Genomic DNA, 25,938 nt, shown 5'->3' on the forward strand with positions numbered 1-25,938 from the left:
TACAGAGTACAACTGCTCCATAGGGTTTTCTTGGCTGAAATCTTCACTGAAGTAGATCACCAAACCTTTCTTCTGTGATACTGCTGGGGAGTTTGAATTACTAACCTTTAGATTAGATTTGTTGTTTTGGGGGGCTGTTGAGCTGATCCTGACTCGTAGCAACTGTGTGTGACAGAGTAGAACCACCCCATAGGGCTTTCTTAGTCTGTAATCTTTCTGGAGCCCTAGAAGTGCAGTGTTTGAATGCTTGGCTGCTAACCAAAGGGTCGTTGGTTTGAACCTACCGACCACTCCACTGGGTGAAAGATGTGGTAGCCTGCTTCCTTATTTATAGCCTTGGAAACCCTATGGAGCAGTTCTACTCTATCCTCTAGGGTAACTATTAGAATCAACTAGATGGCAGTGGGTTTTTTTTTGTTGTTGTTGTTGTACTTTAGATAAAGGTTTATGGAATAAACTAGTTTCTCATGAAACAGTAAGTACACATATTGTTCTATGACATTGGTTAACAACCCCACGACATAGCAACACTCTTCCTTTTCAAGCTTGGGTTCCCTATTACCAGCTTTCCTGTTCCTTCCTGCCTTCTAGTCCTTGCCCCAGGGCTGATGTACCCCTATAGTCTCATTTTGTTTTATGGGCCTGTTCACTCTGGCTGAAGGGTGAAACTCAGGAGTGACATCATTACTGAGCTGAAAGGGTGTCCAGGTGCCAAACTCTCAGGGTTTCTCCAGTCTCTGTCAGGCCAGCCAGTCTGGTCTTTTTTTTTTTTTAAGTTATGATTTTGTTCTACATTTTTCTCCAGCTCTGTCCAGGACCGTCTATTGTGATCCCTGTCAGAGCAGTCAGTGGTGGTAGCCGGGCGGCATCTAGTTGTACTGGACTCTGTCTGGTGGAGGCTGTGGTAGATGTGGCCCATTACTCCTTTGGACTAATCTTTCTCTTATATCTTTAGTTTTCCTCATTCTTCCTTCCTCCCAAAGGGGTGAGAGCAGTGGAGTATCCTAGATGGCTGCTCACAGGCTTTTAAGGCCCCAGATGATACTCATCAAAGTAGAATGTAGAACATTTTCTTTATAAACTATGCTATGCCAGTTGAGCTAGATGTTCCCCAAGACCATGGTCCCCCACAGCCCCCAGCCCAGCAATTTGGTCTCTCAGGGAGCTGGGACGTGTGTGTGGAGGTTCTGGAAACCTTGGCGGCATAGTGGTTAAGTGCTACGTCTGCTAACCAAAGGGCTGGCAGTTCGAATCCACCAGGTGCTCCTTGGAAACTCTATGAGGCAGTTCTACTCTGTCCTATGGGGTCGCTATGAGTCAGAATTGACTCGACGGCACTGGTTTTTTTTTTTTTATGGAGCTTCCATGACTTTGCCTTGTACAGCTTCTACTGGCTTCCCCAGTATTATGTACTGTCTTACCCTTCACCAAATTTACCACTTAATTTATTTTCTATTTCATGCTTTTCCATCCCCACCCCTCCCTTCCCTCATAACCATCAAAGATTGTTTCTTTTTGTGTGTAAACATTTTCAGTAAGGTAGTGTTCTCATACAATATTTCTCTTTTTGTGATTGACTTATTTCACTCAGCATAATGCCCCTCAGATTCATCCATGTTATGAGATGCTTCACAGATTCATCCTTGTTCTTTCTCATTGCGTTTTAATACTCCATTGTGTGTATGTATCACAGTTTGTTTATCCATTCATCTGTTTTGGGGCATCTAGGTTGTTTCCATGTTTTTGCTATTGTGAACAATGCTGCAATGAACATAAGTGTGCATATGTTTATTTGGTAATGACTCTTATTTCTCTAGGATATATTCCTAGGAGTGGAATTGCTGGATCATATGGTATTTCTATTTCTAGCTTTCTAAGGAAGCGCCATATTGTTTTCCAAAATGGTTGTATCATTTTGCATCCCACCAGCAGTGCATCAGCGTTCCAATCTCCCCGCAGCCTCTCCAACATCTGCTAGTTCCTGTTTTATTGATTTGTTCCAGTAATGCCAGGGCGAGAGGGTAGCTCATTGTGATTTTGATTTGCCTTTCTCTAATGGCTAGTGATCTTGAGTATTTCCTCATGTGACTGTTGGCTGCTTGAATGTCTTCTTTGGTGAAGTGTCTGTTCATTTTCTTTGCCCATTTTTTAATTGGATTATTTGTCTTTTTGTTGTAGAGGTGTTGGATTTTCTTGTAGATTTTAGAGATTAGAACTTTGTCTGATTTGTAACAGCCAAAAAATTTTTCCCAGTCTGTAGATTTCTCTTTTTACTCTTTTAGTGAAGTCTTTTGATGAGCGTAAGTGTTTAATTTTAGAAGATCCCAGTTATCTAGCTTATCTTTTGGAGTTTGTGTGTTGTTGGTTGTGGTTTGTATCCTATTAATGCTGTGTATTAGGGCCTCTGGCACTGATCTATTTTTCTTCCATGAAATTCAGTTTTTGCCTTTATATTTGGGTCTTTGCTTCATTTTGAATTAGTTTTTGGTGTGAGGAATGGGTCCTGTTTCATTTTTTTGCAGATGGACATCCCAGTTTTGCCAGCACTGTTTGTTAAAAAGACTGTCTTTTCCCCATTTGATGGACCTTGGGCCCTTGTCAAAGATCAGGTGACCATAGGTGGATGGATTTACATCTGGGTTCTCAATTCTGTTCCATTGGTCAATGCATCTGTCATTGTACCAGTATCAGGGTGTTTTGACTACCATAGCTATATAGTACATTCTGAGATCAGGTAATGTGAGTGCTACTTTATTCTTCTTCAGTAGTGCTTTACTTATCTGGGGCTTCTTCCCTTTCCATATAAGGTTAATGAAAAATTTTTTGATTTCTTTGGTATTTGGATTCAGATTGCATTGTATTTGCAAATCTCTTTGGGTAGAATTGTAATTTCACAATGTAGAGTCTACCTATCCATGAGCATGGTATTTTTTGCATTTATGAAGATTTCTTTTGGTTTCTTGCAGTAGCGTTTTGTAGTTTTTTTTGTATAGGTCCTTTATATCCATGGTTAGATTTATTCCTAAGTATTTTATTTTTTTAGGGGCTAATATAAATAGTATTCTTTCCTGATTTCCTTTTCATCTTTGTCTCTATTGGAGTATAGGAATCCAACTGATTTTTGTATGTTTATCTTGTATCCTGCTACTCTCCTGAATCTTTCTATTAGTTGCAGTAGTTTTCTTGTGGAATCTTTTGGGTTTTCTATGGATAGCATCATCATCTGCAAATAGGGACGGTTTAACTTCTTCATTACCAATTTGGATGCCCTTTATTTCTGTTTCTTGCCTTACTGCTCTATCTAGAACTTCCAACACAATGTTTAATAGGAGTGTTGATAAAGGGCATCTTTGCCTTGTTCCTGTTCTCAAGGGGAATGTTTTCAGACTCTCTCCATTAAGAACGATGTTGGCCATTGGTTTTGCATAGATGCCCTTTATTATGTTGAGAAATTTCCCTTCTATACATATTTTATTGAGAGTTTTATCAGGAATGGATGTTGGACTTTGTCAAATGCCTTTTCTGCATCAATTGGGATGATCATGTGATTCTTTTCTTTCCTTTTATTTATGTGGTGGATTACATTGATTTTCTAATATTGAACCATCCTTGCATACCTGGTATAAATCCTACTTGGTTGTGGTGTATTATTATTATTATTATTATTATTATTTTTATATGATGCTGAATTCTATTGGCTAGTATTTTATTGAGAATTTTTGCATCTATATTCATGAGAGATACTGGTCTGTAATTTTCTTTTTTTGTGGTGTCTTTGCCTGGTTTTGGTATCAGGTTTATACTGGCTTCATAGAATGAATTCGGAAGTATTGCTTCCTTTTCTATGTTTTGAAATAGTTTGAGTAATATTGGTGTAAGTTCTTCTCTGAATGTTTGGTAGAATTCTCCAGTGAAGCCATCTGGGTCAGGGCTTTTTTTTTGGGGGGGGGGAGTTTCTTTTATTACCTTTTCAATCTCTTCTCTTGTTATGGGTTTGTTCAGATTTTCAACATCATTTTGTGTTGGTTTGGGTAGGTAGTGTGTTTCTAGAAATTTGTCCATTTCCTCTAGGTTTTCAAATTCGTTGGAGTGTAGCTTTTCATAATACTCTGTTATGATCCTCTTTATTTCAGTTGGGTCTGTTGTAATGTCCCCCATTTCATTTCTTATTTGGGTTCTTCTCTTCGTCTTCTGTTTTTCTTTTGTCAGTTTGGCCAGTGGTGTGTTGATTTTGTTGATCCTTTCAAAGAATTAACTTTTGGTTTTGTTGATTCTTTCTGTTGTTTCTCTGTTCTCTATTTCATTTATTTCTGCCCTGATCTTTATTACTCCCCCCCTTTTTTTTTTTCTGGTGGCTGTGAGCTTCTATTGCTGTTCTCTTTCTATTTGTTCGAGTTGTGTAGCTAATGTTTTGATTTGTCCTTTTTTGATGTGTGCATCTATTGCTACACATTGACCTCTGAGGACTGCCTTTGCTGTGTCCCAAAGGTCTTGGTATGATGTGTTTTCATTCTCATTTGATTCTAGGAATTTTTTAATTCCATCTCTGATTTCTTCTATTACCCAGTGTTTTTTTTCAGCAAGGTGTTATTCCGTTTTCATGTAATTGATTTCTTTTCCTTGTTCTTCCTGTTGTTAATTTCTACTTTGATGGTGTTGTGGTCAGAGAAGATACTTTGTATTATTTCAGAGTTTTGGATTTTGTTGATGGTTACTCTGTTGCCTAAGATGTGGTCTATTCTGGAGAATGTCCCATGTGCATTGGAAAATAATGTGTACTTTGCAGTTGTTGGGTGGAGTGTTCTATATATGTCTATGAGGTCTGGTTAGCTCATTTGTATCTTTGTTGAGTTTCTTTCTAGCTGTTCTGTCCTTTACCAAGAGTGTTGTGTTGAAGTCTCATACTATGATTGTGGAACTGTCAATTTCTCTTTTCAGAGCTATTAGACTTTGTTTTATGTATTTTGGAGCCCTGTCATTGGATGCATAGATGTTTATTATGGTTAAGTCTTCATGACGGATGATCCATTTAATCATTATATAGTGCCCTTCTTTGTCTTTTATGGTGGATTTTGTCTTAAAGTCTATTTTATCTGAGATTAGTATTGCCACTCCTGCTCTTTTTTGGTAGTTATTTCCTTGATATACTTTTTTCCATCCTTTGATTTTTAATCAATTTACATCTTTGTTTCTAAGGTGTGTCAGTTGTAGACAGCATATTAATGAATCCTGTTTTTTTATCCATTCTGTCACTTTGTGAGTGTATTTAGGCCATTTACATTCAGCATAATTATTGAAGATGTGAGTTTATTGTTTTCATTTTGTAGTGTTTTTTTTTTTTTTTTTTTTTGTGCTGACATTTTCTTTGCTCCTCTTACTCTTCTGTGCTGAGTTCCCTTTGTGGATTTCTTTTTCATTTGTTTTTGCAGATTTTGTTTTTATCGAGACTTTATGTTTTTCTTCTTTATTTTGATGAATGGGTTTGTTAACTTTCTTTGTGGTTACCTTGAAATTTGCGCTTATCTTCCTAGGTTTGAACAAGTATATTATTACTTGGTATTGCCTTGGCTTCTTCTCCATTAGGAAGTTCTATACCCACACCATTTATTCCCTCTTTTATTGATATAATGTTGTTGTCATTTACAGATTAACCCCTCTGGTTCCTTGTTGCAATTATTTTGGTTTTGGAAAGTCCTCCAGAGTTCATTTCCTATGTTGGTATCTGGCTGGTACAATCTTGCATCCTAGATTCAGGTTGTGGTCTGATGTAGTTTGTTCTCAGACCGAAGGACACCCTTTAATAATTTCTGCAAGTTTGGTTTGGTTTTTACATGTTCCCTTAATTTCTGTAGTTATCTGGAAATATCCTAATTTCACCATCATATTTGAATGAGAGTATTGCAGAATATATTATTCTTGATTGGCAGTTTTTTTCTTTCAAGGTTTTATATATATATATCATCCTGTTGCCTTCTTGTCTGCATGGTTTCTGCTGCATAACCAGAGATTACTCTTATTGTTTCTCCTCTGTATGTGACTTTTTGTTTTTCTTGAGCTGCTCTCAGGATTTTTTCTTTGTTTTTGGTTTTAGCAAGTGTGATTATGATATGTCTTGGTGATTGTCTTTTAGGGTCTGTCCTATATGGGGTTCATTAAGTTTCTTGGATGGTCAGCTTTCATCTTTCATGATACTAGGGAAGATTTCTGTCAGCAAGTCTTCAGTGATCCCCTCTGTGTTTTGCATTTTCTCCCCGTGTTCAGAAACTCTGGTCACTCGCATATTTTTGCTTTTGATTCTATGCCACATCATTCTCAGGGTTTCTTCATTTTTTTTTTTTTTTCTGATTTTTCCTCGGGGTTGTATCCAAGTGTGTGTCATCAATTCACTGATTCTGTCTTCCATCTTTTCAAACTTACTCCTTAGCCCTTCTATGACACTGTCCATATCTGAAATCTTGTTGTTTATCTTTTGAATTTCTAATTGTTGTTTTTGTATGATTTCTAGTTGTGAATTTATTTTGGGATTTTGTTCCTGTATTATTTTCCTGAATTTTCCATTTTTTGGTAGTATTTCCCATGGATTTTTCTGTCTTTTCCATGAATTTGTCTATTTTTCCTCATTTTTTTCTACTTTTTGCTTCAACTCTTGTATAGCTCTGAATATTAGAGATTTGAATTCCCTATTTTTTTTTTTTTTTTAATTTATTTTGTAGTTCTAGTGCCTTTTCTTCTCCTGGAAAATCATCTGGTGTTTTATTTTGGACACCTACTGGAACCATCGTGTTCTTTTTTTTTTTTATGTTTTGATATTGGCTGCTGTCTTTGGGACATTCAGGAGTTGTTTCCTTTGTTTATTGATTATAGAGCTGTTTGTTTTATCCAGGTTTTTTGTTTTATTTTGTTATGTCTGAGCAGGTGGGCTGTACTTTTTTTGTTGTTCGCTTGTCTGTGGTCACAATACTTTCTACATCTTTGTCCAATGGCAGGGGCAGTCACTCAGCTATGGTGCAACAGGGCAGCTCCAGCTGAAGGGGAGGGGCTGGAGTGGGTTGTTTGTGGCATGTACTGGGGCTGACAGGCCGGGTCGGAAATCAGTGCTGTGCAGGTTCTAGTAGGCTGTCCCTGTGCTGCTTGGGGGTGTGATGTTCAGTGCACAGTACAGGTAGGCAGGAAAGAGGGAGGAGGTTGTGATGTATGGAGCTAATATGGGTATTGAAAAGAGAGAGAGGAGAAACAGGAGCCAAAAACAAAACAAACAAAACAATGCTAAGGCGCTTGCCATTGGATTGGAGAGATGAGAAAAGGAGGGGGAAAAAAAAAGGAAAGAAAAGAAAAAGAAAGAAAAAAAAAACAGATGAAAATTTAGAAAAAAAAAAAAAAAGGGGAGTGGCTCCCAGGCTGTGCAGTATAGCCTGGCTAGAGGAGGTATAGATGTCACACATCACCAGGTATTCAGGAGACAGGAAAAGAAAGTAAGTATAGAGAGATGAGGACTGAGAAATGAGGAAAGAAAGAAAGGAAAAAAGAGAGAGAGAGAGAAAAAAAGAGAAAGAAAAAAGGAATGCACCCAGGGGCTGCACAGACTAGGAAAGTAGCTTCTAAGCTGTGTAGTCCAGCCTGGCTAGAAGGAGCTCCCAAGCAGCAAAAAGAAAAAGAAAACCAAGCAAAGAAAAAAAAAAGCCCTGGGGTCCTACCAGCATAGTGTTGCAGGCTAGGGGTGTGCTTCCGTAGTCAAGCAGCACTTCATAGCCTTTCAAGAAGAAGCAATGATGGCGTATCGAGCCAGGTGTTCGAGAGAAAGGAGAGGGAGGTGGTGGGAGGTATGGAAGAAACCAAGAAAATGGAATAAAACAATACCAGCAACAGACAAATGGCACTCAGCAAGCTGGCCAGTGTGCACAGGGTGAATCCAAGGTGCCCAGGCCTAAGTAGTTGCCTCTGAGCCAAGAGACTGTGGCCAGTGGGAAGCTGAGGGAGGAGGGGAGGAGAGAAGAATGGAGGTTAGGAAAGCATATACGGCTGGTTACTCGGTGCTCTTTTTCCTGCTGGGAACTTTGTGAAGTTGCTTTCCATACTTGCTGTGCCCGATCTCCAGTGGTGGGGGGGCAAATCCAAGCAGCATGGATGCTGCACTTCTCGGTCGGCCAAGCTACTGCTGCTAGCCAGGAAGTGCAGAGGTAGAGCAGCGGGGAGAAGATGAGGGATGGGAATGCATGTATCGCTGATTACTGGGTGCTCTGTCTCCTGCTGGGAACTCCGTGAAGCTGCTTTCCTGTGCTCCCTGTCCACCAGTCCCTGAGAGGAGTTCAGGATGGTGAACCCATGCTGCGTTAGCAATAGGGAACCTCTGCACGTATCTCTCCTCGCTCTCTATGTCAGTTTCTTTTTCATTTAGTGTTTGGCTGAGTTCTTTATCTCTTCATTTGAAACTTCTGGTTCCAGAAATGACGTTTGTCTCTTTTTTACTTGGTTTTTTGGATCTTTGCTGTGGAGGGACAGCGTGGTGCTTCTGTCTATGGTGCTCTGTTGGGCAGAAGTCCTTCAGTTTGGTTTTTTTGATTAACCTTTATGGAATCAGATTGCCAGGTCTTTCTCCTGTGGGGCCACTGAGTGGGTTCAAACCACTAACCTTTTGGTTAGCAGCTGGTTGCTTAACCATGGCACCACCAGTGCTTGAGCACAGTTTGAGTCACCTAGGGACCTTACTTGGTAAATACAGGGTGACTATTTCATTAGCAATAAAATTTTAAATAGGTCCCATATCATAATGTTAGCTGTAAATCAAAGTGATATCATCCTCAGGTTAAACATTTATATCTGCACTTGCATATTTTAGCAACTGAGCATTAAATGGCAAATGTATGACCCTTTAGAAAATTTAATTTTTTTGATAAAGTAATTTCAAAAAGTATGCACATATCAAATAATACAGAAAGACATAATTAAAACAGCTGTCCCCTGTTCTTTCTCTCACCAACTTCATGCTCTCACACTGTTCCCCAGAAGAACTGTTTTTAACTCATAGCTGTTTTCATTTGGGATTTACCTCTGTGTCTTTGGATAAGTTTATCCCACATACCTCTTTTTTAAATGATAGAACTACACCACGGATGACTATTTGGGAAGTTTCCTATCATGCAGAATTATCTGGTCAATTTTCAGAAAACGATAACTAGTTTTCATTTGGTGATTTGAAAAATTAATTTATACCTCAGCCTTTCTGAATAAAGACATTAATGTGGTTTTCCATTGAGCAATTTTTTTTTTCTGGATGTCAATTTAATTTAGAAATGATTTGTACAAAGTAGAAAATTAATGATGTCAGAAGGCCAAATGTTTTACCTTTATTATACTTGTACCATGAAAAACAACAATAGCATGCCAGGAGCTGTATTTTGCTAAAGAAAAACACATCTTGAATGTTAATGTATTCTAGCTAAACCTCTATATCTTTAGATGACTCAATCTTTATGAAGGTATATGTCATGAAAATGACCTTCTATTTCATAATGCCTCAAGGCTAAATGGCCTTTCTGGGTTTTTGCTTACCCCTCTTACCCTATTAGATTTCACTAATCACCATAATGGATGCTCTGATTCAGTTTGGGTGGTTTGCTTGTGTCCGTTAAACAGCCATGCTTTGCCTTGCTGTTGTTGTTAGCTGCCATCAAGTTGGCCATCAATTCATGGTGCCTCCATGCACAACAGAACAAAACACTGCCAGGTCCTGTGTCATTTCCATGATTGGTAGCTAACTGGGCCATTGGAATCTTGGGTTTTCAATGACTAATTTTCAGAAGTGGTTCACCAGGCCTTTCTAGTCCTTAGTCTGGAATTTCTGCTGAAATCTGTTCAGGATCATAACAACAGGTAATCCTCCACTGACCGACAGGCAGTGGTTGCTCATGAGGTGCATTGGCTGGAAGTCAGACTTGGGTCTCGTCTGTGAAAGGTGAGAATTCTGCCATTGAACCACTGCACCCTGCTTTGTCTTAACTTCTGTGATAATTGTATGTGTTTCCCAAACTGATTCCTATGGCATACCAGGTCTAGAATGCATTATATTTTTCCCTTAGAGATTCCCAGTGAGCGATACCATACTGAAGGATTTGAAAATTCCTACACTGTTGAAAACAAAAACAATAAGTAAGCATTTTACTCTATTTAAACCAACCTTTTCCCAACTTGTTTAAAATTAAACGAGAACACTTTTGTGTGGTAGCCTACTTATTAACAGCCTGCACAACAGTGAAGAGCAGGCAAACAGTTCTGAAAGCATTGTTTTATGCTATTCCCTTACCTGTGACATTCTCTACTTTTTTTTTTTTCTCTTCTGCTGCCTTTGGAAATTCCATTCACCCTACAAGAATTGAGTTTCACTCTTCCATGGAAAAGCACACAGGATTTGGGTAAGTAGGAAAAAATTGAAGGGCATTGTGGGTAGTGGAATATTATAAAATATATTTGTATTATTTATCAAGCACTTATGTCAATATTTTAGCCTTTCTTCTCTACCGTATTCTATGCTCTTTGAGAGCAGAGCTTGTTTAAAAAAAAAAAAAGTACTGCAAACAAGACTCAACACAACTTCCCAAATTATTCTGAAATACTGGGTATAATTCTGGCAGTCACACCTCAAAAAAAAAACATAATGCAGCTTGAAGAAAGTCCTAGAAAAGAATTGGGACAAGAGGTTACTGTGTGAAGCCAGAAATAGAAATATTAACCAAAGGGAATGTTATGGGTTGAATGTGTACTCTTGAATGTTACCTTATTTAAATAGGGTCTTGCAGATGTAATGAAGTTAAAATGAGGTCATTAGGGTAAGCACTAATCCAACGTTACTGGTGTCCTTACAAGAAGAGGAGAAGAGACACAGACACACGGGAAGAATACCATGTGATGATGAGGCTGAGATGAAAGGTAAAGGAATACCAAGGATTTCCAGCAACACCAGAGACTAAGAGGAAGGCCTGGAACAGATTTTCTTCTAGAGCCTTCAGAGAGAGTATGGCTTTGCTGACACCTTGATTTCAAAATTTTTAGCATCCAGAACTGCGAGAGAATAAATTTTCATTGTTTAAGCTACCCAGTTTGTGGTAATTTGTTGCAGCAGCCCTAGAAAATGAATACAGGAGAAAATCAACTTTTTATGGTGTGAGTAAAGTTAGTTAGTATAAGAAAAATAAAGGAAAGCACTGCAGAATTAACAAATAGCTAAGGAAGAAAATATAAATGAACATAGGGTCGCTATGAGTTGGAATCGACTTGATGGCAATGGGTTTGGTTTTGGTTTTCTGTTATCTTATTTAATCCTCACAACATGGGGAATTGGATATTATCATTTCCTTTTTACAGATATGGAAACAGAAGCTTAACTAGATTAAGAAATTTTTCCAGGGTCACACAGCTAGTGAGTGAATCAGGATTTAAATGCAGAGAGTTTAATTCTGAGAAGTCTGATTCTTAAGGCTCTTCTCTGACTTGGAATTTCTCATCAAATGGGCTGAAAATGAGTTTTAGGTGTACTAAATTTAGTCCTGAAGGCCAGGGGACTTTCACTTCAATGTGTGTACAAATTCGTTTCGTGTTTGTGAGTGCCTATGTATGTGCATTACAACGTGAGACAGGTTGGAAAGCTCTTCTCTGACACAGGTTGAGGAGAATGGTAGGACCTCAGAAAATGCCAGTGGATTGAAGAAAAAGACAAAAGATTTGACTTAAAGGTTTTTGAGTGGAAAGACTTTCATCCTCAACTCCTGCGAGACCCTATCATTTACTCTGTCCTTCAGCCCTAAGAAGCAGTCCTGCGTGCACTTTGTATCTTGACACATGTTGTTCCCTCTACCACAAATGCCCTGCTATGCTTGACTGTTTTCTACTTGCCTGAGAGCTATTGCTCATGGGGCAGAGTAGGGTTTGTGAAACATTAGTGATGCCCCTAGACAGGGAGAGCCGCTCCAGACTTCAGCTGTGCTCCTTAATACTTTCTGCATTCTTAGATCAAAATCACTTTGGCTAACACTGGCTATGGGATTGTCAGGCCTGCTAGAATGCAGTCTTCTTGGAGTTTAGCAGAGAACTTTTCTGATTTTTAATTTTATTTTAGTGTATAGTGATGCAGTGGTTAAGAATTTGGCTGCTAACAAAAAGGTCGGGAGTTTGAATCCATCAGCCGCTCCTTGGAAATTCTGTGGGAGCGGTTCTACTCTGTCCTATAGGGTCGCTATGAGTTGGAATCGACTCCATGGCAATGGGTTTGCTCTTTTTTTGTGTGTGTGTGTGTATATATATAAATGAAAACATATGTATATATTTGTATGTGTATATACATATATACATATGTTTATATATACACACATACATATATATACATACATAAATATATATATATATATAACGAGAAGTTTGACATTTTAACCACTTTTAAGTGTACCGTTTAGTGACCTTAATTACTTTTACTTTGTTGTGTCACTATCCATTTCCAAATATTTTATCTCACTCCAACAGAAATTCAGTACCTCTTTAGCAGAGCAATCACTCCCATTCTCTCCTCCCCCAGCCCCTGGTATCCACTAATAAACTTTTGTCTTTGTATATTTGCCTATCCTAGATATTTCATACAAGTGGAATCATACAATATTTGTGTTTTTGTGTTGCAGCAGGGACCTTTTCCTGTTTATCTTTGTGCTTCTATTGCCTAATGTGGTCTAACACCCATGATCATTGAATCGGTATCTGTTGCATTAATGGAAGCAAAATATTTAAGTTATTAGAATTGACTTTAGTATGAAATAATTTTCTTGGTTTGGGAAGGCAGAGCATGGGTTTTGGACTCTATTTAAAGTGCATGTGAATTGCAACTTTTCTTTTGATGGTTGTGTTACTGTATTTTTGACGTGGAGAAAGCTGACAAACATTTTTAAAAGCTGAGAGATATGAATTATTCAGCCTATGGTTTCACTGGGTTAGTGCATCCATCAGATTTTAAATTTTGCATATAAATTTTGCTGAGAATGATTGTTTTTTTGTGATAACTTGATCTGTGGACATAGTTGAAGCTCATGTATAAAAAAGAAGGAAGAATACAAATACAAATGATCTCTGAATGATTTGATGAATTTTCAGCAGTATGGAGATTGTATTATTTAAATCTTCCCTTCATATTCCAATGGTTTCTTAATCACCCATGGTATGAAAAACTTTCCTAGATTTCTGTTGAAGCAGGTCTGATTAGGGAAGGGGAATTTTTACATATTCTAACATATCTTAAAATATACAAGTTTAGTTATCCAGGAAATTATTATCTGGGAATATGATTCTATTTGATGGCTTTTGATTTATAATCATTGGGCCTTACATAGAAAAGAAGAGGAACATTCCAAGAATACCAACATGTCATGAACATGATTGAAAGATTTTTGAATAGAAAAGGTCTCCATTCTAGTAAAAGAAAAAGAAAGAGAATTACGATCTTGAGACATCCTGCACCTTGGTGATACATTTTATCCATGTTCTTTGTTATCATCAGCCTTCCTTAATATGTTTTGTATTTGAAATTGCAATAACCCTTGGAATTTTAATATTCTAATCAAAGTTAGTGGTACCAAATTAAAATAAGCCAAATGAATATCTCGTTGTTTTTATAAGAAACTTAAAAAAATATTTATAAGCGCTGACATCGGACAGAGTCAAGGGTAATTCTTTCCTCTTTATTTCTTCCTCTATTATGTTAACTTGCCCATGACGTATAACTATTTCAGTAAATTTCCTATTGATGATGTATTAGTCATTTTTAGTGAAATTTACTCACTATATGAGAAACTTTGACTGTAGCTTCTATCACCGTGGCAAACAGTTGTTGGAACTAATAGTGCCAGAGTCATGGATTTTTTTTTTTCCCCAGAGATGACCTCTTGATTTTACACTATTTTATGATCCCAAGTACAACCAGCTAATGTTTCTCAAGCATGTGTTTCAACAGAAACTGTGAAAGGTATTATACATGGGTTCATCAAATCCATCCTCACCAACCCAAACTTCTCAAAAGCTGGTTTCTAGACCTCTGCCTACTAATCCTTAAGTGTTGTTAAAAATGCAGATTTGGGGTCTACAGAGCTGACATTTGAATTAGAACCTCTGGGAGTCCTAGAAACTGCATGTCAAACAAGAACATCAAGTGGTGTTTGTTGCTGTGGGAGGTGAAAAATAATGACATATTGTCTTATGGAGATCAGCAGATTATAATTAACTCTATCAGTAATAAATAGCTATTTAAATTCTTCTTTTAAATCCTAATGATTTCTTACTCATCCATGGAATAAAGACAGTCCTAGACTTTTGATTGGGCAGTTGGACTGGGGAAGGGGGGTTTCCTTTACTGTCCATTCAAGCAGGCGTAATGACATAAATTCAAATGGTTCATGCAGCTACGTGGTCCAGTATAATAGATACAAAAAGACACTTTGTATTTTGTTCTCCTTGAAATTATTATTTTCTCAACAATATAACCCAACTGAAAGTGGTGAGGTATGTGGAAATGGTCAGAATAAATGACAGAACCTACAATTTAGATTCAGTACAGGAATGAGAAGGAAAGCCCATGAGTTGGCAGTTGTTTTTTGGTTGGTTTTATTTAATTATTTTTGTATAGCAGAATAGACAAGTGACAGAGAAATGAAACAAGTAATAATTTCTGATATTTACATATAATTATATATTTCTCTGATGATGTATTTTCATTGTTTCCTCAAGCTGGGTAGGTGTGTGTTTATTATGTCTGTGGTCCCTAGTAAACATACATAATTTATTTAATTTCTATTTGGCTTATTACAAATGGACCAGATAATATGGCAACAAACAAATGTTTAATGATTATCTGTTAAGCATATGTAAGAGCCTGCTAGGAACTAAGAAGTTTGCAAAGGTAAGCTTGACACTTAAGCAGCTAAGAATATTGAAAGAAAATGTTTGCCCCAGGTTATTTGACTTCTTAGGATAGAGTTAGAATCAAGAGTCAGATTTTTCTGAAACCAAACACAAATCCACACTGTGGGTTTGTGTGTTTGGGAGAGAAAGAGAGGGAAAGACAGGGAGAGAAAAAGGAAACAGAGAGAAAGTCCATTAAATAGGGCTTTCTGGAATTGAAATTCAGACACTTTAAAAGGAAAATATTGACCTTTCCCTCCTTTTTTCATGGAAATGAGAGCAGTGGGCAATGAACGAATTATAAGTCCAACAAGTACACAAAATGAACGTAGGTTTCATAACCTTTGAAATTGAAGATTTGGGGGTGCCATTGCTTTGTCACTTTTCAGTCACATAAAATATCTGTTCTTTTTATTTTCATCCCTTTAGAAGCCCTGGTTATGGACAAATGTGCAGAGAATTCTGCTAAATTATAAGGGCAGCTCATTTTAAAGGTTAAAGGATGAGATGCAGTTAGCCTCGAAATTCAGACCTGATTATTGAAGTCAGATTATCCTTTGGTTTGGAACAATATAACTAGACATTTTAATGCATAAATGTGTCCACTGGTGGACAATTAGAGCTGTCAGTTTAAGTAGTCAATTGAAGAGGCAGGTTAAACTGAAATTGGTAGTGTCTCTGTGACCTTGTGCTAGGAAAATTTCTCTGGAAACACAATTGTGAGCTTTGAATTGGTGAGGGTAGCAGCAGAATCTAATTATGACTAAAGTACCAATGACTACACTCTTTTCATATACATCACAAACAACTGACCCATGAAAGGACAGATAACTGGATGGATATTCTAGAAAGGCGGCAATAATTGGTACTCAGGTAACCAAGAGGTTCAAGCAATTTTTGTAATATACAATATATTTTTGAAATGGATTCCTGATCAGGGGCAGAAAGAAGGGCAAAGGAAAACATTGTGTAGTTTTTGGTAGAAGCCTTCACCTCTTCATTTACCTCTCTCTCCCATTTTACGTGCATGTATATGAAATCTGCTAGGAGAATTCTGGTTCTCACTTGAGCATAAAAATAGCAGTTTCCTATCTGGTGGTTGATTAGTCATTTTTAATGATCTTTACTCACTCTGAGGCACGTTGTCCAAAGTGTCTGCCACCATGGCAACCAGTTATCTGGGAAGTGCATTAGGCTAGAGACAAACATTTGTATGGGAAGAAAATGCTTTTTTCTTCTGTTTGAATGTGTATTTAATTGCGTGAGTGGTAATGGGAGGTGAGATGAGAGATAATTAACCCACACCATCAAGAGCATCTCAGAGTAAAGTCCTGGGTGGAGCATTCCTAGTCCAACCTCAGTCTGCAAATAGCAGCTGGGGACAGGGCAACCACCAGACAAGCAAGAGAACAAAGTCAGGGTCTTTAAATGAGTGTGGCCAGCCAATTTAGGGAGGAAAAAAATGGTCAATATCTTGATCCAAATTTAGCACTGAAAATTAGCTGTAATATATTCTTATGTTCATCAGGCAGAACTATGCTTAGTAATTTGATGTCATGATGGCATTTAATTTTGCACCTTGGCTTGTCTTTAGGGAATTTGTATGTTCCTGAAAAAGACAAATGTGAAAGTGGTTACAAAGGAAATATTCTTAAAGATGAATATATTCATTAAATGTGCTATAAATTGTTCTCAGAGTAAAACATATTAATCAACCCCTTTTCCTATTCCCCCAAATATTATATTTTGTTTTTTCACAACTTTTTCTGTAGTTAATTCATTGGAGGGTATTTGTCTCTACTACTAAGTAAATTTAAGTCCAAAAGCATGCTACTAAAGTTAAAGTAGACCAAAGTAACCATTAAGTATTAACTAATTAAGACTTTGCCTTAACCAAAATGCATTATCACATAAAGTGATTTCCTGGCTAAACTATGAATATGGATTGAGTAATACCTTTGGGTCTTTATCTCCTCTTCTTTCCCTCCAGCATGAGTGCTTAATAAATGTTCATTAAATTAGAAATTAGTACTTATTCATATTTTTATTTGAAATTAATTTATAGACAAACAATTAGACCAGATGAGACAGGAATTATTTCTTCATAAGTGGTTTACTTGAGTATAAAGGGATCAGAAATCTACCGGAGGAGAGAACTGGCCACCCTTAGCCATTTCCCATGGCTCTTAGGCTGTATGTTAAGTGACTTTTTGTCAAAAGATGGAGTTGCATGAAATTAGGAAGTGCGTATGTACATACACACATACACACACATATGCAGTCGTGCATCACTTCACGTCAATAATACATTCTGTGAAACAGGATGTTATGTGATTTGGCCAATGTGGGAATATTATATTATGGATGATGGTCCTTTCAGGCATTCATTTCCATAATAAGGAGGTTTTGTCCGTATTAAAAATTTGCTGAGGGGAGGCGGGATCAAGATGGCGGAATAGCCAGATGCTTCCTGAGATCCCTCTTACAGAAAAGACCCAAAAAGAACAAGTGAAGCAATAATATTTATGACAAGTTAGGAGCCCTGAACATCAAAGGCAAAGTTAGAACATGGACTGAGTGGCCGGGGCGGGGGGTGGGGGGATACGATTCAGAAGTGGAGAGGAATTGCCAGACCTGAATTGCCAGAATCCCTTAGGCACCATTCCCGGGAGTGGCTGTGGCAGGCTGGTGGTAGCATTTGGCCAGTTTCCTCAGGTAGAAGCAGCCAGCCACACACCCTATTCACACCTCTGGAACCAGAGAAGAATGGCTCTTTTGACAAAAGATAAGTACTTGCATATATTTTACCACGCACCCACCCCAAGCCAGCTTCAGAGGCTGCTGATTTCCCTGGGCCTGAGATAAGCTCTGTTGAGCACCTGGAGCCATCCTCCTGGCTTTGGAGTAGGAATAAATTCACAATTGGGGGAAAAGGTAATTTGCCAGTTCCACTAACTGGGGGAGTTCAGGACAGAAGCAGCTCCTATCCAGGCATAAATGGTGGTGGACTTTGAATATGTTTCCCCCCCGCATGGAGCTGTGTGGGCCTAATTCAGGAGAATAGGCCCTTATTGGGAGATTACAGCCATTTCAGCTGTGCAGTGAGGTGGGTGTTTGATATTTGACACTGCTTTGCCTATTAAAGAGGGTCCTCACCTACCCACATCAGTGGCCTAAGGACTGGTGGCTCCACTCAGGTCACCCAGCCACCCATGACAGGGGTCCAAGGATAACTGGTACCTCCCAGTTCTTACACCCTAAAGCATTGGGTGCCAATGGTCCATCTACAGAACTTACCCACCTGTACACTATAGGGAAGAGGGACATGCTTTCCTCATAGACACTCAGGGCATGGTTCTCAGCCCTTTGCTTTGTTCAGAGCATGACCCCCTGCTGCAAGCAGATACAGGTACCTACACCAATCACCCCTGCCCCTCTAAGACTGTAGGGCAGAGCATATAGCACACACTTGATGACCAGCTACCTGGTCACCTGAACTAAATTCATACAAGAAAAGTGAATGGGCTCCTAGACTAATATACCTGATAAAAGCTCTAGCCATCTGGTGATAGGACGTCAGCACTTCAAAGGCAAAAATAATCAAGCTAGCTCACTCATCAACCCATTTGGGGATATCAAAACAAAACAAAGCAATAAGCTAGGATAAAGTAAGCAAACATAAAATAAACTAATACAGTGACTTACAGATGGCTCGGAGACAACAGTGAATATCAAGTCACATAAAGAAACAGACCACAATCACCTCAACAAGCTCTCAAAACAAAGAACAGATCTTCTAGATGAAGGTGCATTCCTGGAATTACTAGATGCAGAATTCAAAAGATTAATATACGGAACTCTTCAAGATATCAGGAACGAGATCAGGAAGGAAATCAGGCAATACGCAGAACAAGCCAAGGAACACAGATAAAGCAGTTGAAGAAATTAAAAAGGTTATTCAAGAACATAATGAAAAATTTAATAAGCTGCAAGAATCCATGGAGAGACAGCAATCAGAAATTTAGAATATTAGCAATAAAATCACAGAATTAGACAACTCAGTAGAAACTCAGAGGAGTAGAATTGAGCAAGTGGAAGGCAGAATTAGTCAGCTTGAAGACAAAGCACTTGGCACCAATATATTTGATGAAAAATCAGATAAAAGAATTAAAAAAATTGAAGAAACCTTAAGAATCATTTGGGACTCTACAAGAGAAATAACCTATGAGTGACTGGAGTACCAGAACAGGGAGGGATGGCAGAAAATCCAGAGAGAACTGCTGAAGATTTGTTGGCGGAAAACTTCCTTGATATCAGGAAAGATGAGAAGATATCTATCCAAGATGCTCATTGAGCTGCACATAAGGTAAATTTTAGAAGAAAGTCTCCAAGACATAATCAAACTTGCCAAAACCAAAGATAAAGAGAGAATTTTAAGAGCAGCTAGGGATAAATGAAAAGTCACCTATAAAGGAGAGTCAATAAGAATAAGCTTGGACTACTCATCAGAAGCCATGGAGGCAAGAAGGCAATGGGGTGAGTTATATAAAGCATTGAGGGAAAAAAATTGTCAGCCAGGAATCATATATCCAGCAAAACTGTCTTTCAAATATGAAGGTGAAATTAAGACATTTCCAGATAAGCAGAAGTTTAGGGAATTTGTAAAGACCAAACCAAAACTACAAGAAATACTAAAGGGAGTTTTTTGGTTAGAAGATCAATAATATCAAGTATCAGCCCAAGACTAGAACACTGGACAGAGCAATCAGAGGTCAACCCAGAGAGGGAAATCACAAAAATAAATCAAGATAGAAAAACACTCAAAGCAGGGAAACAGCGATGTTATTATATAAAAGAAGACGACATTAAAATAATAAAGAGTGACTAAGAAATGTAGTCATAGATCTTTCATATGGAGAGGAAGACAAGGTTATACGAAGAAATAAAAGTAAGGTTTAAACATAGAAAAATAGGGATAAATATTAAGGTAACCACAAAGGAGACTAACTATCCTACTTGTCAAAATAAAATATAAGAAAAAAATAGAGACTCAGCAGATACAAATTCAACAACAACGAATAAGAGGAAAAGACAGTATAAAAAGATAAACTACTCAGCACAAAAAATTAAGTGGGAAAAAGAAACTGTCAACAACAAACAAAAAAAGACATCAAAATGACAGCACTAAACTCATACCTATCTATAATTACACTGAACATAAATGGATAAAATGTACCAATAAAGAGACAGGGAATGGCAGAATGGATAAAAAAAAGATCCGTCCATATGCTGCCTACAAGAGATACACCTTAGAGACACAAACAAAAACTCAAAGGATGGGAAAAAATGTATCAAACAAACAACAATCAAAAAAGCAGGAGTGGCAGTGTTAATTTCTGACAAAATAGACTTTAAAGTAAAATCCACCACAAAGGACAAGGAGGCACACTATATAATGATTAAAGGGACAATATACCAGGAGGATATAAACATATGAAATATTTATACACCCAATGACAGGGCTGCAAGATGCATAAACTGTAACAGCATTGAAAAGTGAGATAGACAGCTCCACAGTTATAGTAGGAGACTTCAACACACCATTTTCGGTGAAGGACAGGACATCCAGAAAGAAGCTCAATAAAGAGGTGCGAGATCTAAATACCACAGTCAACCAACTTGACCTCATAGACATATAGAGAACGCTTCACCCAACATCAGCCAAGTATACTTTCTTTTCTAGAGCACAAGGAACATTCTGAGAATAGATCACATGTTAGGTCATAAAGCAAGCCTTAGCAGAATCCAAAACACTGAAATATTACAAAGCATCTTCTCTGATCATAAGGCCATAAAAGTAGAAATCAATAACAGAAAAAGCAGGGAAAAGAAATCAAACACTTGGAAACTGAACAATATCCTGCTCAAAAATGACTGGGTTATAGAAGACATTAAGGATGGAATAAAGAAATTCATAGAATCCAATGAGAATGAAAACACTTCCTATCAGAACCTTTGGGACACAGCGAAAACAGTGCTCAGAGGTCAATTTATTTCAATAAATGCACACATACAAAAAAGAAGGGCCAAAATCAAAGAATTATCCCTAAAACTTGAACAAATAGCAACAAAAGAAACACTCAGGCACCAGAAGAACGTAAATACTAAAAATTAGAGCAGAATTAAATGAAATAGAAAACAGAAAATCAGTTGAAAGAGTTAACAAAAGCAAAAGCTGGTTCTTTGAACAAATCAGCAAAATTGATAAATCACTGTCCAAACTGACAAAAGAAAAACAGGAGAGGAAGCAAATAACCCAAATAAGAAATGAGATGGACGATATTATAACAGACCCAACTGAAATTAAAAGAATCATATCAGATTACTACAAAAATTTTACTCTAACAAATTTGAAAACCTAGAAGAAATGGATGAATTCCTAGAAACACACTACCTACCTAAACTAACACAAACAGGGGTAGAACAACCAAATAAACCCATAACAAGAGGAGAGATTGAAAAGGTAATCAAAAACTCCCAACCAAAAAAAAGTCCTGGCCTGGACTGCTTCACTGTAGAGTTGTACCAAACTTTCAGAGAAGAGGTAACACCCCACTACTACTGAAGGTATTTCAGAGCATAGAAAAGGATGGAATACTACCTAACTCATTCTATGAAGCCAGCATATCCCTGATACCAAAACCAGGTAAAGACACCCCAAAAAAAGAAATTTACAGACCTATATCCCTCATGAACTTAGATGCAAAAATCCTCAACAAAATTCTAGCCAATAGAATCCAAAAATATATCAAAAAAAATAATTCACCATGACCAAGTGGGATTCATACCAGGTATGCAGGTTTTTTTTTTTTTTTTTTTTTTTTTTTTATGCAGGGATAGTTTAATGTTAGAAAAACAATTAATGTAATCTGTCATATAAATTATCATATAATTAACAAAAGACAAGAGTCACATGATTTTATCAATAGATGCAGAAAAGGCATTTGACAAAGCTCAACACCCATTCATGATAAAAACTCTCAGCAAAATAGGAATAGAAAGAAAATTCTTCAACATAACAAAGGACATTTATACAAAGCCAGTAGCCGATATCATCGTAAATGGAGAGAGTCTGAAAGCATTCCTCTTGAGATCGATAACCGGACAAGGATGCCCTTTATCACCACTCTTATTCAACATTGTGCTGGAGGTCCTAGCCAAAGCAATTAGGCTAGATAAAGAGATAAAGGCCATCCAGATTGGTAGAAAAAAGAGGTAAAATTATCTCTATTTGCAGGTGACATGATCTTATACAGAGAAAACCCTAAAGAATCCTCAAGAAAACTACTGAAGCTAATAGAAGAGTTCAGCAGAGTATCAGGATACAAGATAAACATAAAAATATCAGTTGGATTCCTTTACAGCAACAAAAAGAACATTGAAGAGGAAATTGCCAAATCAATGCCATTTACAATAGCCCCAAGAAGGTAAAATACTTAGGAATAAATCTTACCAGAGATGTAAAAGACCTATACAAAGAAAACTACAAGACACTACTGCAAGAAACCAAAAAAGACCTACGTAAGTGGAAACACATAGCTCGCTCATGGATTGTTGTTGTTGTTGTTAGGTGCTGTCGAGTCGGCTCCGACTCATAGTGACCCTGTGCACAACAGAAGGAAACACTGCCCAGTCCTGCGTCATCCTTACAATTGTTGTTATGCTTGGGCCCATTTTTTCAGCCACTGTGTCAATCCACCTCGTTGAGGGTCTTCCTCTTTTCTGCTGACCCTGTACTTTGCCAAGCATGATGTCCTTCTCCAGAGACTAATCCCTGCTGACAGCATGTCCAAAGTATGTAAGATGCAGTCTCGCCATCCTTGCTTCTAAGGGGCCTCCTGGTTGTACTTCTAAGACAGATTTATTCATTCTTCTGGCAGTCCATGGTATGTTCAATATTCTTCTCCAGCACCACAGTTCAAAGGCTTCAATTCTTCTTTGATCTTCCTTATTCATTGTCCAGCTTTCACATGCATATGATGCTATTGAAAATACCATGGCTTGGGTCAGGCGCACCTTAGTCTTCAAGGTGACAACTTTGCTCATGGATAGGAAGACTTAACTGTAAAAATGTCTATTCTACCAGAAGAGATATATAGATATAATGCAATTCCAATTCAAATTCCAATGACATTTTTTAATGAGATGGAGAAACAAATCACCAACTTCATATGGAAGGGAAAGAGGCTCTAGATAAGTAAAGCATTACTGAAAAAGAAGAACAAAGTGGGGGAGGCCTCACTCTACCTGATTTTAGGACCTATTATACCACCACAGTAGTCAAAACAGCCTGGTACTGGTACAACAACAGATACATAGACCAAGGGAACAGAATTGAGAATCCAGACATAAATTCATCCACATATGAGCAGCTGATATTTGACAAAGGGCATAAGTCAGTTAAATGGTGAAAAGATAGTCTGTTTAATAAATGGTGCTAGCATAACTGGATATCCATCTGCAAAAAAATGAAACAAAACTCATACCTTACACCATGCACAAAAATGAACTCAAAATGGATCAAAGACCTAAATATAAAATCTAAAATGATAGAGATCATGGAAAAAAAAAAATAGGGACAACGCTAGGAGCCCTAATACATGGCATAAACAGTATACAAAACATTACTAACAACGCAAAAGAGAAACCAGATAACAGGGAGTTCCTAAAAATCAAACACCTATGCTCATCCAAAGACTTCACCAAAAGAGTAAAAAGATTACCTACAGACTGGGAAAAAGTTTTTAGCTGTGACATTTCCGATCAGTGTCTGATCTCTAAAATCTATGTGCTACTGCAAAAACCCAACTACAAAAAGACAAATAACCCAATTAAAAAGTGGGCAAAGGACATGAACAGGCACTTCATTAAAGAAGACATTCAGGTAGCTAACAGGTACATGAGGAAATGCTCACGATCATTAGCCATTAGAGAAATGCAAATCAAAACTACAATGAGATTTCATCTTACTCCAACAAGGCTGGCATTAATCCAAAAAAACACAAAATAATAAATGTTGGAGAGGCTGTGGAGAGGCTGGAACACTTATACACTGCTGGTGGGGATGTAAAAAGGTACAACCACTTTGGAAATTGATTTGGTGCTTCTTTAAAAAACTAGAAATAGAATTATCATATGATCCAGGAATCCCACTCCTTGGAATATATCCTAGAGAAATAAGAGCCTTTACACAAACACATATATGCACACCCATGTTCATTGCAACACCATTTATAATAGTAAAAAGATGGAAGCAACCCAGGTGCCCATTGATGGATGAATGGGTAAATAATTTATGGTATAGTCATTCAATGGAATACTATGCATTGATAAAGAACAAGGTTGAATCCGTGAAACATTTCAGAACATGGAGTAATCTGGAAGGGATTATGCTGAGTGAAATTAGTCAGTTGCAAAAGGACAAATATTGTATAAGACTACAATTATAAAAACTAAAGAAATAGTTTAAACAGAGAAGAAAATATTCTTTTATGGTTATGAGAGGGGGGAGGGAGGGTGAGGGGTTTTCACTGGTTAGATAGTGGATAGGAATTATTTTGGGTAAAGGGAAGGGCAGCACACAATACAGGTAAGGTCACCACAACTGGACTAAACTAAAAGCAAAGACGTTTCCTGAATAAACTGAACGGTTTGAAGGCCATGGTTTCAGGGGACATCTAAATCAATTGGCAGAATAAAATCTATTAAGAAAACATTCTGCACCCCATTTCGGAGAGTGGTTTCTGGGATCTTAAACGCTCACAAACAGCCATCTAAGATGCAACAATTGGTCTGAACCTACCTGGAGCAAAGTAGTGTGAAAACCAGACACAAGGTAATTATGAGCCCAAGAGACAGAAAGGACCACATAAACCAGAGACTGCATGGGTCCGAAACCAGAAGAGCTAGATGCTGTCCTGCTATAACCGATGACTGCCCTGACAGGGAGCGCAAGGGAGAGCCCCTGAGGGAGCAGGAGAGCAGTGAGATGCAGACCCCAAATTCTCATAAAGAGACCAGACTTAATGGTCTTACTGAGACTAGAAAGACCCTGGAGGTCATGGTTCCCAGACCTTCTGTTAGCCCAAGACAGGAGCCATTCCCAAAGCCAACTCTTCAGACAGGGATTGGACTAGACTATGGGATAGAAAATGAAGAACGAGCTTCTTGGATCAAGTAGACACATGAGACTATGCTGGCATCTCCTGTCTGGAAGGGAGATGAGAGAGCAGAGGGGGTCAGAAGCTGGTCGAATGGACAGGGAAATAGTGGAGAGAAGGAGTGTGCTGTCTCATTGAGGGGAGAGTAATTAGGAGTGTATAGCAAGGTATGTATAAATTTTTGTATGAAAGACTGACTTGATTTGTAAACTTTCACTTAAAGCACAATAAAAGTTAAAAAAAAAATTGCTGAGGCAAATAACCTCTCTTTAGAACTAGTTTTTCCAAAGTTTCAACAAATTCTGCTGCTGCCTTCACATCAGCACTTGCAGACTCACCACTCACTTTCACATTATGTTTGAAGCAGGTGAACCAGCCAGAGCTAGCACTAAACTCAATAACAGAGTCTGGTCCTGCTTTTTCTTTAAGCATCTCTAACAAGCGTCATGCTTCAGCAATGATAGTCCGCATGCTAAGACAGATTCACTTTTGTGTTTGGTCCTCAATCCATGCCATTACCAATTTCTCCATATCTGATATGGGTCCCTTCCTGCATTTTTGTTAGCCTCTTAGCTTTCAGTGGAGCTGATCCTTTAATGCTTGGAGAATTTTTTGTTTTTGAGGATTGCCATGATTATTGAATACGATATGCCTCAGTCTGCTGGGTCCCATTCTCTGGTCTGGATTTCTGAACTCTATTATAACCTTATGGGACTGTGAACGTATATGTGGCTAGACATTGACTGAACAGATGTTATGCGGCACATGACTGTCTATATATGTGTGTGTG

At 37.9% G+C, this 25,938-nt stretch overlaps 1 long non-coding RNA gene across 1 annotated transcript in view; it reads left to right on the plus strand.

Moving 5' to 3' along the window:
- Nucleotides 1–25,938, plus strand: part of LOC135230460 (uncharacterized) — a 283,687-nt gene that overhangs the window by 53,113 nt on the left and 204,636 nt on the right. The window contains exon 2 of the long non-coding RNA XR_010321114.1: nt 10,368–10,409. This is a non-coding gene — a long non-coding RNA (uncharacterized LOC135230460). The remainder of the gene's footprint in view (nt 1–10,367; nt 10,410–25,938) is intronic.

This window comes from Loxodonta africana, chromosome 2, assembly GCF_030014295.1.
Source record: "Loxodonta africana isolate mLoxAfr1 chromosome 2, mLoxAfr1.hap2, whole genome shotgun sequence".
In the NCBI taxonomy this organism is placed as follows: domain Eukaryota; kingdom Metazoa; phylum Chordata; class Mammalia; order Proboscidea; family Elephantidae; genus Loxodonta; species Loxodonta africana.